Raw genomic sequence first — 20185 nt, forward strand, 5'->3', positions numbered from 1 at the left:
TTTATAGTATACTATATTATAGACATAATACAATAGCATTATGTCTAAAAACAGTGTAAATACCTTAATGGAAAAATACTTTATTGATAAAAATGCTAATCATCACCTAGACCTTCAGCAAGTCATAATCTTTTTGTTAGTCTTGCCTTTACATTGATGATTGCTAACTGATCAGGGTGGTAGCTGCTGAGGGTTGGGGTAGTTGTATCAATTTCTTAAAATAAAACAACAATGTAGTTTGCTATATAGATTGATTCTTCCCTTCACTTGAAAACTTAAAGACCTTTGTAGGGTTTTTAATTGCCCTGATTTCAGTATTGTTGTGTCTCAGGAAATAGAGAGGTCAGAGGAGAGAAACAGACAGATACAGAATGACAAGATGGCTGGTCCATGAAATAGTCAGAACACACACACAGCATCTGTTGATTAAGTTCATCATCTTAAAATGGATAGAGTTTGTAGTACCCCCAAACAATTACTTTATTAACATTGAAGATTATTGATCATAGATCACTATAATTGGTATAATAATAATGAAAACGTCTGAAAGACTGAGAATTACCAAAATATGACACAAAGACACAATGTGAGTACATACTGTCAAATAAATGGTACCAATAGACTTAGACACAGGATTGCCACAAACCTTCAATTTGTAAAACAACAACAACAAAAACTCAACAATTCAATATCTGCAAAGCACTATAATGTGATGTGCAATAAAACAAGGTAAGCCTGTATAGCAGCAAAGAGATTCTAGGAGTCAAGTCAAATTTTTGAAATGCTTTGGGAAAGTGGACACTTGAATTTCCACCAGAGTACAGAAAAAAAAGGAATAAGCCCCAAAGAAGTATCATTTTCCCATTCTTCTACTACTCTCTTCAAGAAACTTTCCTCTTTGGACAACTAGTTGGTGCAGTGGATAGAGCACCAGCCTTGAAGTCAGGAGGACCAGAGTTTAAATCTGACCTCAGACACTTAACATTTTCTTAGTTGTGTGACTCTGGACCTCAGGAAAAAAAAAGATACTTTCCTTTTCCCCATCTATTGATTAGACCAGTCATGAAAATGTAGCCAGCATATAAAGAAGAAACGATAAACTAGAAACAAGTAGAACAGCTTTAGGAGTGTGATTTATTCAAAGCAAAGATATATAGCTAGGGATCCAGTAGACACCTACACCTTAGGGGAACCTCATGAGGGCTCCACAGAGGGAATTAAGGACTTCCAATAATCAGAACCTGGGTGAACTTATCCCCTAAGTCTAAATTTGAGCCTCCCTTTGCAAATGATCTTGTGTGTGCAAGAGGAGAGTATGTCCCTGGTTTGGGAGATGTCTTGTACTAAATGTTTTTATTATACTACTTTAGTAAATATCTCTTTATAAAAACTAATGGGTATCAACAGCTAAATTAATTCCAGGGAGTTAACAGAATATAATTATCCCTTCTCCATCATGACTTTACCCATCGCAGTTTTAATGTATTGCAGATTGGCATAAGAAATTAAATGGAAATTTGGGGGGAGTTTTGCGGAAGCTGCAGACAACACGCTAAGGTCAGCAGATGACAGAAAAAAAAATTAGAAACTCAGAAATGTATAAGGCATATGTATAGTATTATATAATACCCACCTATTTTATCTTTTAACATCATAATAATTCAGGCTTCTTCTCTGGCTCTAGAAACAAACAAAAAATTTTGTATGGATTTTCAAGTGGTGCCATGCCCCTAACCTCAGAGATGTGGAAGGGATAACTCACAGGCTTGTGCATGGCAGGGTTAGTAATCAACCCCAAACTCTCTCAGAGTTAGAACCCTATCTTACCCCACTCCAACACAGTTGTCCTCTAGGGATCCAGCCCATCTTTGCAAGCAGAAGTTGAGGAAGTTGCCCTGGAGGAGGGCACCACATAAACATAATATTATACCGAGCCTGGTTCTGGTTAAGAAACAATGTATTTAGATCACTTGTTTATCCTCTCTGATGTAAAGCCATTAAAATTTAAAGTTCTTGAGGATAGTAGTATGATTTTTGCAAAGATTTGTATTACCACTTCTTAGCACAGTTCCTAGTGTAGCTTAAGTGATTAATACATGCTCATTCTATCTTTCTTTCTGGGCCTACTCCATTTTGTTGTAATCATGGAATTTAAGATGATTTTAAAGATCCTTGTTCCTATGTGTGAAAGTGAGGATAAGGGAGAATATTGAGATTTTAATTGAATTTAGATATGGTTCATGAAATGCCAAAAAGAGTGTAAAAAACATAAATGATCTATGTCTTGATGCTGCCATTTCAAAATAATTCTGAAGATGAACAACAGGAATGGCAGGAAAAGTCTAATAAAGAAAACTGAATAAAACCAAAGTGAATGTGAATCTCATTCAAGGTGGTGTGGTCTGTTGGTCCTGGAGTCATGAAGACTCAGCTTCTTGAGTTCAAATCTAGCCTCAGATATTAACTAGTTGTGTGATCCTGGGCAAGTCACTTAATCTCATTTGCCTCAGTAAATCTTCATCTGTAAAATAAATGAGCTGGAGAAGGAAATGGCAAACCACTCCAGTATCTCTGCCCAGAAACCCCAAATGGGATCACAAAGATTTGGACACAACTGAACAACAACGAAGAAATAAGGAGACAAAATTTTAATAATGAGAGAAATACAAATTAAAGAGATTCCAAGGTTCCAATTCACACCACTCAGATTGACAAAACTGCGGGGGCAGGGGGAAGAGGGGGAAGGAGGGGAAAGACAAACACTGGAAAGATTGGGGGATCGATAGTTTGGGGGTGGGGAGATAAGGCATATTAATGCAATGTTAGTAGATCTGTAAATTGGTTTAACCATCCATAACTGGAAAACTAATTGAAATTTTTCACAAAAGGACCAGCTTGGTGGTACAGTGGATAGAGCACTAGCACTGAAGTCAGGAGGACCTGAGTTCAAATGCGACCTCAAACACTTAATATTTCCTAGTTGTGTGACCCTGGGCAAGTCACTTAATCCCAATTGCCTCAGCAAAAAAAAAAAAAAAGAAGTTTTACACAAAAAATTATTTGGTAGTGCATACTTTTTGTCTCAGCTAAACTACTACTAGACCTATATTCCAAAAAGATTAAAGAAAAAGAGAAAGGTTGTGTATATGTGTGCATGTATATATGTAATATATATGTATGTGTATGTTTTTTTAAAGGGGAGTCTACCAATTGGGTAATGGTTGGAGATATGAATGTAATAGAATTCTATTATGCTATAAGAAATTTGCATAAACAGTTGCAGAATATAGTGAGCAGATTCAGAAAAAAATGTGTTAAAATCCTAGTGATAACTCAATGGAATTGATAGATACAATGCTTATTGGTTCACACATTAGAGCAAATCCTTACAAGGTGTTAAGTCACTAATATTGGTAGAAACAATGCTTAAGTTCACAACTTTGAGAATTCACACATGAGCTCACACATTGGAGTTCATAAGTACGGGAGATACACAAAGTTAACTTTGTAACTTTGTGAATTCACACCTCCCATAATCCCACTCTCAGAGCAGGAGTCAACCTTTGGGTTCACACCTTTAAGAGATCATATATAAGAAGCTCTTAGAGCTTCAGACAGTCAGTCAGTTGAAAAGATTGAGAGGGGGGCGACAGTTGGAGATTGAGAAGCCACAAGTTGGAGATGAGGTAGAGGCAGAAACTGGAAGAGCTAAAAGACAAGCTGCAAGAGCTCTTGGAACCAAGGAGGGAGAGAGGCCTCTAAGAAAACTAACCAGGCTATATTGAAGAAAGCAATAAAAGATTTGAACTTTTAACACCTGGCTGCATTTGGAGTGATTATTACTCTGAACCGAAACTAAAGCCTCCAGAAAACCTCCCCAAGAAACCTGCGCCCACAGAGAACAATCATATTTTAGAAAAAGAAGAACACCACAAAAATGTACTCTAACATCAATATAATTAGAAGAAACAATTTTTAAAGACTTAAAAATTCTGATCACTTAATTTAATCAACCATGATTCATGTATCCAAAGTCCAGATTAAAAAGAGTCCGGCTTGTCTCATGACAGAAACATGATGTTTTAATAATCAGAATAAGAAACACATTTTTGTATATAGCCAATATGGACATTTTTTTTAAACTATGCTTTTCCTTCCTTTTTCTCTTCTCTTCTCCTTTCCTTCCTTCCTCTCTCTCCCTTTCTTCCTTCCTTCTTTCCTTTTTTCTTTCCCTCCCTCCTTCCTTTTTCTCTTGAGTGGAAATACATGAACTTGAGGTAAAAAAATGTGGTAGGAAGCATTTGCATGAGGATAAAAGGAGTGATAAATAGAATCTACATCACTGTAAATTTCTATATCACTATAGAGTTCTATCACTTTGATGAAATAACTTATAGCAGAGGCTGGGCAAACTATGATTCAGGGGTCAGATCTGGTCTGCTGTCTGTTTTTTGTATGATCTATGAGGTTAGAATAGTTTTTACATTTTTTAATGTGAAAAAATTTAAATATAAATTTAAAAATCAAATGATATTTTAAAATACCACTCTTAGCTTGCTGGATGTACAAAACAGGTACCATACCAAATTTGGCCTTTATGATATAATTTGCAGGCCCCTGGTATAGAGTACTTAGTGGCAACACAAAACTGAAAGAGAAGAGAGATTCAACTGCAATGGACAACTGGATTAGAATGAGAGAAAGGAAAAGGGAGCAAGCACATATATATATAGTATGTATGTATAGTGCCAGGCATCTTGTTACCTGCTTTACAAAAACTTATCTCCTTTGAATTTGATCTTCAGATAATTTTTAAAGGTACTTGCTTTTATTATTCACATTTTACAGTTGAGGAAACTGAGGCAAACAGAAGTTATCTGACTTGGTCAGGGTCATACAATTACTAAGTCTCTGAGGCTAGATTAGAATTCAGGTCTTACTGATTGGTACTATGTCACCTAGGTAGGAGGGGAATGAGTGGATAATTGAATAAACTAAAAATTTGATCACTGAAAAAACTGATCATTTCCATAATGAAAAAATGGATAATAACAGTGGATAGAGTACCAGCCCTGAAGTCAGGAGAACTTCAAAATCTGAGTTCAAAAATCTGTCCTCAGACACTTAACACTTCCTAGTTGTGTGACCCTGGGCAAGTCATTTAACCCCAATTGCCTCAGTAAAATAAATAAATAGACAAATAATATTAAAAAAAAAAAAACAATGAAGTTGTTGAAAGGAAGACAGAGAGACAGAGAGAGAAAATGAACATGTTGGTCAAATGTCATTATAGTAAATTTCAAAGGAATGTTTGTATTTTAAAATCTTAAATCCTATTTTATCAAAATAGGAGGATGGTCTACAAGTTGGGTTTTCTTGCTCTGCTAATCAGTTTGCTGTGTAACTTTTATCTAAGTCACTTAACCTCTCTGATTCTATAAAATTAGTGGGATGAGTAAGGGGCGACATGTCATAGTGAGCTAAACACTAGACTTAAAGTTAAAAAAGTTGGATTCAAGTGCTCCCCTATGACTTAACTTTACACAAATCACTTAACCCTCAGAGCCTCCATCTATAATAAATAAACAAATGAATAAATAAATAAAATGAAGATAATATTTATAAGAAATACAATGACTAAAAAGCTAGACTAAGTTAGAAAGATGATTTCAAGTTTTGCCTCTGACAGACTAAATGTGTGAACACATGCAAATCTCCAGTTTTCCATGAAACTCTCTAAAACCAAGTGGGAAATAAGTTGATTACTGATCTGCATTAGGGGGTAAAAATTCAAGATCAAGAGTTCTCCATATCATGATGAAATTATAAGTCTGATAATTCCAATAGACTTGGGATGGAAATGCCATCTGCATCCAGAGAGAGAACTATGAATGTGGATCGAAGCATAGTATTTTCACGTTTTTGTTTGTCTATATGCTTGCTTTTGCTGTCTTGTGGTTTCTTCTCTTTTAGTCTGATATTTCTTGCACAACATGACAAAGATGCAAATATGTTTAAAAGGACTACACATATTTAACCTGTATCACATTGCTTGCTGTCTTAGGGAAGGAGAAAATTTTGGAACTCAAAGTCTAACAAAAATGAATGTTGAAAATTATGTTTACATATATTTGGAAAAATAAAATACTATTGAGAGAAAAAATTTTAGGTCTGAATTAAACAATATTATTAATGATGATAATGATGATGTTAGCAAATATTTACCTTACAGAACTATGAAGAAAGCATTTAGAAAACCATTGTTTTATTATATACAAGGAAATTAGATTATTTAAATTACCTTTCTTAACCATCCACTGGGAGTTAGCACATTTTTGTTATGCAAGTATTTTCATTGGAATACTATTAAAGGAGATGCTTTGTTATTCAGTCATGTCTGACTGTTTGTGACCCCATTTGGGGTTTTCTTGGCAAAGGTTTTTAGAGTGGTTTGCCATTTCCTTCTCCAGCCCTTTTTACAAATGAGAAACTGAGGCAACTTGAGAATTAAGTGACCTCCTCTTCTTTCTCCTCCTCCCCTTCCTTCTTTTCCTCCTCTTCTCTCTCCCCACTTCCTGCTCTTCCTCTTTTTTCCCTGAGGCAATTGGGGTTAAATAAATTGCCCAGGGTCACACAGCTAGAAAGTGTTAAATGTCTGAGGACAAATTTGAACTCAGATCTTCCTGACTGCAGGGTTAGTGCTCTATTTTCTGCTCCACCTAGCTGTCCCTCTCCTCCTCCTCCTCTTCCTTCTCCTCCTCTTCTTCCTCTCCTTTCTACTCCTCCTTCTCCATTTCTCCTCCTCTTCTTTCTTCTCCTCCTACTTCTCCTCCTCTTCCTCTTTCTCCTGTTTTGCTATTAGATAAATTGGTTTCTTTGCTATTTGCTAAGTGAGTTCTTTATGGAACAGGGATATGGTGGGAAGGGAGTCAAGACTTGGATAGAGAGTTTTTCCCCAATATTTATTAAGTGCTAAGCTTTTTAGTATTCATTTGATCTTCATAATGATAGGAAGGTGCTATCATTATATTCATTTTATAGCTGAGGAAACTGAGATATATAGAGTTAATTAACTTGCCCAGGGTTACACAGCTAGGAAATGCCTGAGGTTATATTTGAACTCAGATCTTCCAGACTCCAGGTCCAGAGCTCTACCTATTTTATCCACTATTTGCCTTTGTTCTAAAATCTCATTAAGCTAACCACTGTCATTATTATTAATTAGTACATTTTTTCATAGATAATAAGACCTTCTTGCATCCAAAGTAAAATAAAATCCAAATGAGTGGATTCCAAATTAATGAGGGTTTTTTGTATTTTTTTTTTTTTTTAACAAGGCTGAATCAGCCACTGAATTCCATTTGGCAGACAGCACTCTGTGTGCCTTAATTCTATTTCCTGGCATTAGCTCCTTTCCCCCTGCTATTCTTTCCCAACAAATTCCCTCAACTCTGTTCCTTGGAAAGAGTTCTTGTTTCTTTTCTTTTTATTAATTTAAAACCTTTTGTTTCTCTGAACTTGATAAACATAAACAAACATGAACATTCCCATATACAAAGTTCAGAAAAAAGATTTTTATTTGAAACCAAAAATATCGTTCATGCAGCTTTTTTTTTTATACACTCATTTTGTGCATTAGTTCTAGAGTTGTCTTGCTTGTCTATGGAAGAGCCCTTCCTTCTTGACATAGTCAAATAAATCCATCTCCTGAAATAGGCCCAGTAACTCCCAGGAGCTCTCCCTCCAACAAGTGTCCTCTTCCATATTCCAGCCAAGCTGGCTTATTATGAACTATTCCCCAAACGTTCTACTTCTGGTGTCTGGCCCCTGCTGTCTTCTCTGCCTGGAATATGAGCCCCCTTCATCTCTGCCTCTTCAAACCTTAACCTCCTTCAAGGCTAAGCCTTTCCTGATTTTCCTCTCCAGTTGTTAAACCTTAGCCTCCCCCTCATATTACCTTGTATTTATTTACTTGTATTTCATTTTTGTCTCCCTACATGTCCTGGGCCTAAGAGAATGCAAGGCTCAGGGAGTAAGCCGTTGATAAAAGCTTGCTGAATTCAATTAAATTCTGGATTCAGGGAGAGGAATGAATTCACTCTCAAATCTCTGACTAGGCTGACAGCTATCTTGCCTTATTTCCGTGACAGACCACCTATCTGTGGGTGATCTGGACTGCCAAGGACAAATGACTTTTAACTTTCAGGTCACTGTGACAGAGGGGCGTATGAGTCATGAGCTATCGGTTATTGTTGGCAGGCCCTGGAAGCAGAGGGAAGAGGGCACCAGGGTCTCAGAACCCCATTACCTGACCCATGGTTGAAGAGTTCATTTTCTGACAGTCAGTAAAGACGGAGAATTGCAAACCAGAACACAAGTTTGTACCTGTTGACTGAATAATCATTAATAAATGATAATAATAGCTAACATTTATATAGAGCTTTAAGGTTTGCCACAGTATTTTGCATTCATATCTAAACCTTATACCCTTATTATTATTATTCTCATTTTTTAGATGAGGATGCTGAGACCAAGAGGTTAAAAGATTTGTTTAGGATTACACAAGTATTAAGTGTCTGAGGCTGGAATTCAGACTGGTCTTCTTATTCCCAAGTTAGGACTGGGGGCAGGTAGGTGATAGAGTCAAAGGGATGCTGGATTAAAAGTCAGAGAACTTTCTGGTTTCCAATCCCTCTCCTCCATCCACCCATATGACTTTAGGGAAACTACTTAATTCCTCTGAGACTCAGTCTTCTTATCTGTAAAATGAAAGATTGGCCTAAATACCCTATAGAATTTCTGTCTAAATCTGGGATCCTATGATTTACCAGAATCTTACCTGAACAAATTGTTTTCTTTGTTGGGACCTTAGAAAAATCCATGTGATCATTCTTGCCAGGAGTATGGTATCATTGATTTCCTTTGAAAACTTACTTGCTTAATAATCCCAATGTGATTAATCCAGAAGTTTAATAAATCGATAATCCAATTAATAACTATTTAAGAGACATACAGATTCCGTATGAAGGTAGAATCTAGGTTAAATTTATATATATATATATATATATATATATATATATATATATATATATATATATATAAACCCTTTATAACTTCAAGTCAAAAGTAGACACAGGGTAAAATAGTAGAAAAATCTGTTGTAAAATTATAGTTTAGAATGAAGAAATAAATGAGGACCAAAGGTTTGTAGATTAGTCAGAAGCCTGACATTTGTAAGTTATTTTTCCTTAAATACTCCATAATTACACATGGCCTAGATACCTAACTTAATGTACAAGAATGCAGAATATGCATTATATTCAGAATAATAGATGTTTCATATACATCCACAAAACAACAACAAAATGCCCTCTTGCTCTCCGTGAAATAAAACATTTCTTCCCACAAGACTTTGGAAGGAACTCTGAAGGGTTTTTTTCTCTTTGCTTTCTAGTCTGATCTTTTTTATGCTATCTGCCCAGATCTACATCTGCTCACACACAGCTGTAAGCCATAAAATACTGTTTTATTGAGACAGTAAGACATGGACTGATGGCTATTAGCCCTGGAATCAAAGTCAGGGGCTTGAGTTCTTTGCAGCTGAGTAATATCCTCAAATTGGTATAATGGGAGCAGTAGGTGGTACAGTGAGCAGAGCCTGGGTTTGGATCTAGAAAGATCTGAGTTAAAATCTGACCTCAGATTTATTAGCTATGTGATTCTGGGCAAGTCCCTTAAATCCTATTTGCCCAAGTTCCTCATCTGTAAAATGGGGACACACTGCAGAAGGAAATGGCAAACCACTACAGTGTCTTTTCTAAGAAAACCTTATGGATAAAAGTCCATGCAGTGACATAGAGTTGGACACAACTGAACAGCAGCAACAATACATGAATTAGATTTGCTCTCATTCTTTCATTGTAAAAGAGAAACCATGAGCCGTTTGGAGACAAAAATCACTGGCTACAGATAGTAGGAAGAAGTAACAGGCTCAAAACACTGGACATGAGTGAGCATCTATAGAATCCTCAAGCCAGAAGACATTTGAGGTCACCTTGATTCCCTTTGATTTTTTGTTCATAGGATTGTGGAGGCAACTAGGTGGTTCAGTAGTTAAAGCATTGGGATCTGGAGTCACAAGTCCCGAGTTTGAATTTTGCCTCACACACCTCCCAGCTATCTGACCCCCTGAGCCAGTCACTTAAACTCTCCCTGACTCAGTTCCCCAGGGATAATAATAACTCCCAGGGTTGTTGTGAGCACCAAATGAGACCATACTTATAAAGCACTCTGCAAACCTTAACTGTGCTTAATATATGCCAGCTATTATTATTACAGTTGGGAAGGACCTCAAAAGTCTTCTAGGCTGATTCCAGAGGTGAAGAGACTTGACCCAAATCACAGAAGAAGTAAGGTGCAGAGCTGGAATCAAGATCTCTCATGCTTAGAACACTTTCCCTCCTCATTTCCACTTAACTGACTTCTCTGGCTCAACTGATCCAACCATTATGGAGAACAATTTGGAACTATACCCAAAGGGCTGTCAAACTGTGCATACCCTTTGATCCGGCCCTGTATCCCAAAGAGATAATAAAAAAGAAGAAAGGATCCACACATACAAAAATGTTTGTAGCAGCTTTTTTTTTTTTTTTTTTTTGTAGTCATGAGCAATCGGAAATTGAGGGTTTGCCCATCAGTTGGAGAATGGCTGAACAAATGATGGTTATATGAATGTTAATGGAATACTCTTTTTCTATAAGAAATGAGCAGGCAGATTTTAGACTTACATGAACTTTTAAGTGAAATGAATAAAACCAGAAGAATATTGTACACAGTAACAGCAAAATTATGTAATGATCAACTGGGATGGATTTGGTTCTTCTCAATAATACAGTGATCCAAGACTATTTCAATAGACTTTTGATGGAAAATGCCATCTACCTCCAAAAAGAGAACTGTAGAAAGTGAATGCAGATCAAGATATATTACTTTCACTTTTTGTTTGTTTTTTTCTTTCTTGTGATTTTCCCCTTTGGTTCTGATTTTTCTTTCACAACATGATTTATATAAATATATGTTTAAATTATTGTACATATATAAGCTATATCAGATTACAATCTTGGGGAGGGGGGAAGGAAAAGCGGGAGGGAGAGAAAAATTAGAATTCAAACTCTTATAAGAATGAATGTTGAAAACTATCTTCCCATGTAATTGGAAAAAAATAAAATATTATTAAGTGGAAAAAAAAGGTTAAAGTGCATTAACTTCAAATCCAGCACTCTTTCTACTATGCCATTCCTACCCATAACTTTTCTTTCTGTTCAGTCAAGTAATGAGCATTTATTAAGGGTGTACTATGTTCAAGACTGGAAACATAAAGAAAAAATGTGAGAAAAAAAGGTTATTTAACCTCAACATTTAACCTTTCTCATTTTTTAAAATGAAAGAAAATAAATGCAAAATGAAGAGTTGTGGGACCCAAACAAGTTTTCATGCAGAAGACAATGAATATTTCACCTGAAAGTTGAAAAAATGAGGACATCTATATAAGGCAAAAAAGCAGGGAGGGAATACATTTGATGTAAAGGACAGAAACGGGAGATGGAGTGCTCACTATGTGTGAGGAATAGGAATAAAGTCAGTTAAGATAGACCACGGAATATGTCCTTCTGGCTTTTCCACAAATAAGACACTCCATCTCTCAGGTCTGGGCATTTTCTCTGGCTGTCCTCCATGCTTGGAACACTTTCCCTCCTACTGACTCTCCACCTACTGACTGCCCTGGCTTCCTTTAAGTGCCAACTAAAATTCAACTTTCTATAGAAACCCTTCCCCAATCTCCCTTAATTCTAGTGTCTCCCTTCTTTAAATTATTCCTATTTATCCCCTACATGGCTTACTTTGTAGATATTGATTTGCCTTTTGTCTCCTCCCTTAATTGTGAGCTACTTTGAGTGCAAGGAATGTTTTTGCCTCTTTTTTGTCTCCCTAGAACTTATCGTAGCGCCGGGTACTTAATAGGTGCTGAAAAGGTAGGTTAGAAAAATGGTATTAAAATATAAGGAGAGATTTTCAGCAATAGAATGATCTGAGACTAATATCCAGAGAAAGAACTAATTGTGTTTGAATACAGATTGAAGCATGCTGCTTTTTTTTTTTTTCTTGAAGGTTTTTTTTTTTTTTTTTTTTTTTGAGGGGAAGGGGAGATCTATGTTTTCTTTTGCAACATTTTATGGAAATGTTTTGTATAACTTCACATGTGCCTTCTCAGTGGGAGAGGGGAGAAGGGAAAGAATCTGGAATTCAAAGTTTTAAAAATAAACATTAAAAATTGTTTTACATGTAACTGGGAAAAATAAAATAGTTTAAAAATAAAATATAAGCAGAGGAGCTTTATTAGAGAAGTTTATTAAGTCAGTAAATGGCATAGTCAAACTTGCATTTAAGGGAGGTCACTTCAGCAGCTGTTTGGATTGGAAAAAGGAGAAATGAGGCAGGAAGACGCTTTAGGAAGCCATTTATAGTAATTCATGAAAAGGTGATGAGGTGGTGGCTATGTAAGTAGAGAACAAGAGTCATATGTGAGAAATATTGGGGAGAGGAGGGTACAGAACATTGCAGACATGTGGGCTGGAGGAAGACGAGACAATCAATGGAAAGCTATAGAGCTGGGAGATGCAGTGCCATGTGCAATGACTGTGGAACAGCACTATAGAGTTCATGGAGGGGAGTAATAAATTGTAAGAAGATTGGAAAGGGAGGAAGAGGCCAAATTATGAAGAGCTTTAAATGCTAGAGGACTCTATATCTAATTCTAGAGGTAATAGGGAAACCACCAGAGTTCATCAAGTACATATGTGTGGAATGACATGGTCAAATTTAAACTCTAGGAAAATCACTAGTAACTAAGTGAAGGGTGGATTGAGTGGGGAGAAACTTTTCTCAGCAAAGAGGTGAGATCCTGAGTGAGAGATGGAGTGGGAGGAAGAGAGGCTCAAGGAGGAGTAAGATTTGGGAAGTAGGATAGAGAACCAATCAAGAGGAATAAAAGAATTTCTGAGAATCCTGTTGAGGTTAAATAACCTTAACTTGTACTGCACTCTGTCAATTTGGTCATTGTTGTTCAAACTCTCAAAGAGGACCAATGACTTCCAGCACTATCCAGCAGCATAAGTAGGAGTCAATGAGGCAGGTAGTAGAAGCAATACATGGCTGAAGTTTATTATGTATGGGATGAACAGTCAGAGGACTAAAGGATCTGACAATACAAGACGGTGTTGAATTGGTGAATTATAGGGTCAAGTTTGAGATGTGAGCAAAGTAAAGTGAGGATGGAGCTAAGGGTTCTAAAACAAAGGGTAAGTTTTGCATCTTTGGCAGTCTGCTGAAGTCTGTGGACAGACCCCTTCTAAGAATTATGTTTTTAAATGCATAAAATAAACAACATGAGATTACAAAGGAAACCAATTATACTGAGATATCAAAATACTAAAATAAGGATGTGTGCATTCCAGAATTATGGGGTAAGAAACTCTGTCTTAGAAAGTGCTGAAAGATGAAGATGCTAGACATCATAATTGAGGAAATAGGGTTAAGAGGAATGAAGCAAAGGAAAAGATAAGGTAATAGCAGGTTATGGTTAGATAGAAAAACATCAGGGCTTTTGATCATGGAAGTGGAACCATTGATGGGCAATGGTGAGATTCAGAGATTCAGGGTATAACCATCCCTGGCATGCCTAAGGTGGAATGAAGAAGTAAGTGGGTCATGAGACTTAAGGATACTCATGAACTGGGAAGTTGTGTTTGAGGAAACATCAAGACAAATGTTTAAGTCCCCCAATATAAAAGCAATATTTGAGTAGAAAAGAAAGACAGTGAACTAAACTTCTAAAATTTAGAACTTCTTGAGAACTAATTGGGGACTAGTAGATAATACCCACTATGATCTGTCTAGGGTGAATTTTAAAAAGAGAGACTAAACTTCAAAGGATAAGAAGCTGCTGAGTAGCGATAGTCCAGGAACAGTTTATATAAATGGTAGTGGGGAGCAAGGAGTATTCCATAACGCTACCGATTATGACTGAAAGTATAATGCTAGAAAAGGTGCCAGAGATGCATTGTCATCTGGGGAAAACCAACTCTTGAGAAGTATACACAGATTAAAGATCTATGACTGATAAATAAATTTATAAGAATACAAGTTATATATACCAGACTACTTGCCATCTAGGGAAGGATGTGGGGGAAGAGAGGGAAAATTGGAACACAAGGTTTTGCAAGGGCTAATGTTGAAGAATTGTTCACATACATGTTTTAAAAAATAAAAAGCTTTAATAAAAAAGATAAAGAATGGAATCAAATTTTAAAAAAGACAAGTTACTCCCTTTTTGACAAATGGTCAGACAGGTAGTTCTCAGATGAAAGGATTAAACCTATTTATAGACATATGAAAAAATGCTCTAAATCACTAGTAATTAAAGAAATGCAAATTAAAGCAACTCTGAGGTACCATTTACACCTATCAGATTGACTAAAATGGTAGAAAAAGAAAATGATAAATGCTGGAGAAGAGGTGGAAAAATTGGGACTTAATGCATTGTTGGTGGAGTTGTGAAGTGATCCATTTATTCTGGAGAGCAATTTGGAACTATGGCCACAGGACTATAAAATTGTGCATACCCTTTGATCCAGTAATACCATTGTTAGGTTTGTATTCCAGGGAGATTATAAAAAAGGGGAAATGACCCACATATGCAAAAATATTTATAGCAGCTCTCAAGCTCGCTTTTTAAAAAAAGAAATTGATAGTATTTTATCTTCCAAATACATGTAGTTTTTAACATTCATTTTTGTAAGACTTTACATTTTAGTAGTCTTCCAATTTTTCTCCTTTCCCAAGACAGCAAACTAATATAGGTTAAATATGTGCAATTCTTTTCAATATATTTCCACATTAGTCATGTTGTGCAAGAAAAATTATTAGACAAAAGAGAAAAAATACAAGAAAGAAAAAAAAATAAGTAGTGAAAATACTATGCTTTGATCCACATTCAGCCTCCATAGTTCTTTCTCAGGATGTGAATAGCATTTTCCATCCCAAGTCTATTGGAATTAGTAGCTCTTTTTGTGGTGTTAAGGAACTGGACTTTGAGGAAATGTCCATCAATTGGGGAATATCTAAACAAATTGTGGTATATGAATGTAATGGAATATTATTGTACTATAAGAAATGATGAGCAGACAGATTTCTGAAAAACCTGGAAAGACTTACATGAATTGAGTGAAATGAGCAGAACTAGAACACTGTAAGAACATCGTGATGATCAGCTTAACTCTTCTCAGCCATACAATGATTCAAGACAATTCCACACCATCCATATCCAAAGAACTATGGAGTCATTGCAGATCAAAGCATATTATTTGCACTTTTTTCCCCCCTCATGGTTTTTTCCTTTTTGTTCTGATTCTTCTTTCATAACATGACTAATGTGAAATATGACTAATATGATTGTACATGTATAACCTATACCAGATTGCTTGCTGTTTTGGGGAGGAGAGGGGAGAAGGAAAGAGGGAGAAAAATTTGGAACTCAAAATATTATAAAAGTAAATGTTGAAAACTATCTTTACGTGTAATTGGGGGAAAATATTAAGTAGGAGAAAAAAAGTATTTGACTGAATGCAAAAGCATATATTAAGCACTTATTTTGTATCAAGCATTGTATGAGGAGAAGAGGTCTAGAAAGAAATTAGTTTATTGAGGATAGGGATTGATGTGGGCACAGAGGAAGGGGAGGGCAGAGTTGGAGTAGGACATGAGGGTAGGCCAGAGCCTTGAATCTTACAGGGAATGTAAACCATCTTGAGTAAATGTAAATAGTAAAAGCAGCTCTGACTATCCCATGGGAACATTTGCACACGACCCTGGGCCATTCTTGGCACTTTGCCTTCTGTTTCTATATAACACCTTACCTGGTCTAGGATTGGTGTGGGGATCCATTATGACATTTTGTCACGTTGCTGCCCAGAATGGGCAGTCTAGTGAGTAAACTCCTTTAATCCAATTAACCCTAGTAATTTTACACACATTTACTACCAAGCTGGAATGGTTATCTCAGTATCTCTCCGATCTGTGTCCTTACGGTTGGCACATCAGGGCAGAATAGATCAGTCCCCTTATATTTGGCTTTACAACTGACATAGCTTCCAGGAGAGGTCTGAGACTATGTGAGGGTTGAGAAGTAATTTACTGCTAGGTAAGCAGGAATTAATTTACTCAGAAATAAAGGGAATCACAGGTGCTAAGAGTTTGTTAGCCCAAAGGGGTGGTTGTGGGTGGTAGGTCACACTTGAAAATTGTTAGTCCCTCTCTTCTCCCACTCCAATGTCTTCAGTTATTTTCTTTCAAAGCTTTAGCCAAGTGGAAAGCTACAAATGTAGAAAGGAAACAGAACTAGCTGTTCTGAGCTCCTCTCCCATCACTTAGAGCTTTATCACAAACTGGTTGATTTCAAGAATTTTGGGTCTGGGAAGATTTTTTTTGGCTTGTTGTTATTGTTGTTTTTAAAACTGAAGTCATAGCCCCCCCCCCCCCCCCAGGAGCATTATTTTCTCCAGATTTATAGCCAAATTTTTGTTGCTTTTAAAATACCTTTTTTTCCCCCCATCAGGCAGATTAGAAGAGCAGCACAGTAGAAGGTAAGTTATTATTATTATTATTATTATTTGGTCTTTTTCTGATAGAGACTTGAAGGCTGTTTTCAGATTTCAGCATTACCCAGCAATGTTCTACTTCCATTGAGCTTGGTATGAAGTGCTAGCTTTGACAAACTAATGTCCTTAATGTGACCTTAAATAAGTCATTTCCTGTAAGCCACAGTTTCCTCATCTGTGAAATAGAGGATAATACTTTTACTACATATCTTATTATGTTGCTGGAGGAAAGCTCTCAGTAAAGCACCATAGAAATGAGCTGTAATTAATCCTCTGATAAAGAATATTTGCTTTTAGAACTTAACTTCTTCCCAGCTCATTGGTCTGTTTTTATAATACAGAAAGGTTTGAAGCATGGCCAAGATTGGTCTCTTATTGCAAACAGAACTTCTGGAAGAGGCTACAAGTTTCCTCCATGCATCTGGATGCCTGTGCACATTTCATTTGGCTTCCCTTCCTTACTCCCCAACCCCCAGGGGAAACTATCTGGAGTCTGTTTCACCGCTATGGATATCTCTCTTAAAAGCTGTAAAATGGGGCTTTGTGCTGGGTGGTAAGACTGGCCTAGCCCTTCAGATCTAGCCCTCCTGGACTCTGTACATTTATTGAACTAGATCATACAGAAGAACAAGAGATGAATCAGGGATTCTCAGGCCCATCCTTTAAACATCAGGCGGCACGTCTGGTTCTAAGTAATACTGTAAAGTCAGCTTTAACCGTGCTTATACTTCCATTATCTGATACAGTCTCCTCTCCACATATCTAGTTTTCTCAAGATGTCCCTGGATATCTCTTAAATTGATGGATCATGATAATCATTTACTGTAAGATGGTAATAAGTTAATATTGGCTTTCTCAAGGGTACTTGCATTTTACTTAAGATTTTTAAAAACTTTTATTGAAGCTTTTTATTTCCAAAATGTATACAAGGATAATTTTTCACCACTGACCCTTGCAAAACCTTATGTTCCAATCTCCCCTCCCCCTTTCCTAGATGGCAAGTAATCCAATATATGTTAAACACAGTAAATATATATGGTACTTGCTTTTTAAAAGATGACTCTGAAGAGGGCAATACAAGTCAAAGGAAATAAAGTATAAGGCTGGAATTGCAGGAGCTAATTTGCAGGCAGGCAGGAAAGAGAGGAAAAAAAGGAAAGAAGGAAGAAAGGAAGGGAGAGAAGAAGGAAGGAATGGAGGGAGTGAGGGAGAAAGGAAGGAAGTGAGGAGAGAGGGAGGAAGGAAGGAAGGAAGGAAAGAAGGAAGGAAGGAAGGAAGGGAGGGAGGGAGGGAGGAAAGGAGGGAGAGAGGGAATAAGTTGCAAGAATTGGAATAAAGGTTGTTACTCAAAGAGATGACTTGGGGTTTGTGCCTAAAGCTATGGCTGGCAGATGTAGTGGGCACTTTAATTGACATTCTTACAGTATCACAAGAAATCTCTCTCCCCCGGCACTGGGTGAAATCGTCTGTGATGGATATGGATAATGAGTTGTCATCTGCATTAGTGGAGGGAATGTCCAAATTGATGAGATTACAGATCCATTTCAGTATTTGAGAGCAAAAAACCAGAATGATCTTCTGTCTCAAATTACTCCTTACAGTCCTGCTCTGCCTAGTGATACAGCTCCCTACCTCTTCCTGTTAAGTTTGGGACATCACTGTTGAAGATTTACAGACCTGCTCAAAGGCATGGATTGTCCATGATCAGCAACAGTACCAACATGAGAATAACCAGGCTTCCTGATATGAAAGTACTTCTGTTTAGCATTCAGCATACCTTAAAAACAGAATGCTTTTCCTGACATTTCTCTGCTCCCTCCCCACCCTCTTCTGCCTTGATCAAGAATAAAAATCTATATTGAAAAGATACAAGGATACCTTGGATTTTGTCATTTCTTTTTGACAAATCAAGGGGTGGCAATTAGAATGGAAGGGAGATGGTGATTGAATTTATAGGTATTATAGTTATAGCTATATTTAAATAGATTATACTATTCTATATATAGATATGTATATAGACAGCTGAATTCCAGTGTTTAGGATCCAATTTGTAACATGTATTGGAGCCCAATACATATTACAAATTCACAGGTGTATTATGGAGCCATGAACAAAGGGAATGCTAGACAGTCCCCTTTCCAATCTTCCTTCCTCAATCTTTCCTTCTTTTTCACATTTTTGCCTTGCATCTCCTTTCCAAAAGGCTTGTAGGTTCCAATTTCCCTTCTGTTAGAAAGGAAAGCACAGTAGGAAGTCTTTAGGAGAAAGGTATTTGATTACATACCTATTAGAGGTCATACTTCTATGAATGTACCTTGGCTCACAGAAGATATCTTTTGATTTTCAAGATAGCCTGTGATAGTAGAGATTCTACACTTACAAACTAGCCATTCTTTATGACTTCTAAACTGAAGAATTATATGAATAATGTGATTATTCCTCTAAACTCAGTTACTGACTGCTGGAGATTTTTGTAGATATTATTCCTTTGTTCTTGAAGAGGGTCAATAATATCACATGGGTGATATTTTGACTTGAATGTGAACTGGATTTAAGTGAGGTAGAGCTGTACCAAATCATCAAGCCTCATTCTTTTAAGGACTAAAGAAATGACTATAGTTATGGAGTTAAACAAAATCCCTTTGCATTTCTCCTTTCTACTTTGAATCAAGAAACCCTAGCTCTAACAATTGGACAAAAGTTTACCTGCTACCTTTTGTGCCTGCAAAACACAAAGGATGTGCTTTTCAAATCTGTTTTCTAGCTAATCTTCCTATCTAGCAAGGTTTGTTTGATTAATTACTATTTTAGATTGACAAATCCTGGAGAGTATATACTATATTCATAGGAACATATTTTGATGCCTCCTCATCTCTAAGTGCTTCTAGGAACCATCATCATTTATTTAATATTTACCAAATGCCTACTATGCACAAGATCCAAATTCTGAAAATGATTCTTCTACATGCAAAAAAAAAAAAAAAAAAAAAGACATGCTGGCAGGAAAGGACCCATATTTCAAGGTTAACCTACCTGTAAAGGTGGAGAAAATCTGGAAAATAGCTCTCATTTCCCATCCTTCCATTTGGTAGAAAAGGATAAAAGTTAAAAATGATTCATTTGTACTCTGGCTGGTATTCCTTATTCTGTACAATTTTTCCATGGAAAAGTTGGCCTGAAACTGGCTTATAACATTTCCTCACATAATACAGTATACTTTAGAAAGGTTCATTTAGCACACATGCATTGCTTCCTGTGACTTCAGTTTTCTTAATCTAGTGTTTCAAGATGTATTTCACTTAAAACACCCACACCGACACCCACACCCACACACAGACATGTACCAATAAAACAAACAAATAAATCCACATGGCTAATCACAATACCTCCCTAACATAACAGCTTAAAATTACAGAAACCCAAGGTGGAAAATTGTGTGTGTGTGTGTGTGTATATGGATAAAGTTGACT

General features: G+C 36.6%; 1 long non-coding RNA gene across 1 annotated transcript in view; it reads left to right on the forward strand.

The window, feature by feature from the left end:
• Positions 1 to 20185, forward strand: part of LOC116420198 — a 33395-nt gene extending 13210 nt beyond the window's left edge. Inside the window, exons 2-3 of the long non-coding RNA XR_004230478.1 lie at positions 16673 to 16700; positions 18317 to 20185. This is a non-coding gene — a long non-coding RNA (uncharacterized LOC116420198). The remainder of the gene's footprint in view (positions 1 to 16672; positions 16701 to 18316) is intronic.

Source organism: Sarcophilus harrisii, chromosome 1 (genome assembly GCF_902635505.1).
Source record: "Sarcophilus harrisii chromosome 1, mSarHar1.11, whole genome shotgun sequence".
Lineage (NCBI taxonomy): Eukaryota > Metazoa > Chordata > Mammalia > Dasyuromorphia > Dasyuridae > Sarcophilus > Sarcophilus harrisii.